At 43.4% G+C, this 751-nt stretch overlaps 1 protein-coding gene across 1 annotated transcript in view; it reads left to right on the top strand.

The window, feature by feature from the left end:
* The window catches only part of LOC102775054 (40S ribosomal protein SA-like), a 15,687-nt gene that overhangs the window by 1,053 nt on the left and 13,883 nt on the right, over positions 1 to 751 (top strand). The gene's annotated exons all lie outside the window — the stretch shown is intronic.

Raw genomic sequence — 751 nt, 5'->3', positions numbered from 1 at the left:
CCCCCCCCTCTGCCCCCCGAGTGCACAAATTTTTGGGCACCGGGCCTCTAGTACTAGAATAATGGAACAGAACAGAAACCTAGAAATCAAACCAAGCCATTACACTCAATTAACATTTGACCAAGGAGGCCAGAGCATAGAATGGAGTCAATAGTCTCTTCAATAAATGGTGTTGGGATAATTGGATAGACACATGGAAAACAATGAAACTACACCACAAACTTACACCATACACAAGAATAAACAAAATGGATAAAAGACTTAAATGTAAGCCATGAAACCATAAAAGTCTACTTACTGAAAGAAAACTTTGCTGTGAAACAGTTTTATGCGGGCAGCAGCCTCAGAGGTCTTGTGTTGACTGTGCCTTCTGATTGCATCATTGCCTCCTGGGCTTGATGATTCTGTTTTTTGTAAATTTCCTGGCCTAAGTGTACAGTGTCATAAATTCTACAGTCGGGTACAGTAATGTCGTAGGTCTTCATAATCACTCACCAATCACTGACTCCTGCAGAGCAGCCTCTAGTCCTATTCAGGGTCAGTGCCCCACAGGGATGTACCATTTATCTGGCACGCCGCATTTTTTTTTTTATATATTTTATTGATTTTTTACAGAGAGAAAGGGAGATAGAGTTAGAAACATCGATGAGAGAGAAACATCGATCAGCTGCCTCCTGCACACCCCCCACTGGGGATGTGCCCACAACCCAGGTACATGCCCTTGACCGGAATCGAACCTGGGACCTTTCAG

This window comes from Myotis davidii, unplaced genomic scaffold, assembly GCF_000327345.1.
Source record: "Myotis davidii unplaced genomic scaffold, ASM32734v1 scaffold1439, whole genome shotgun sequence".
Taxonomy (NCBI): Eukaryota; Metazoa; Chordata; class Mammalia; order Chiroptera; family Vespertilionidae; genus Myotis; species Myotis davidii.
This window is presented reverse-complemented; position numbering and strand designations above follow the sequence as displayed.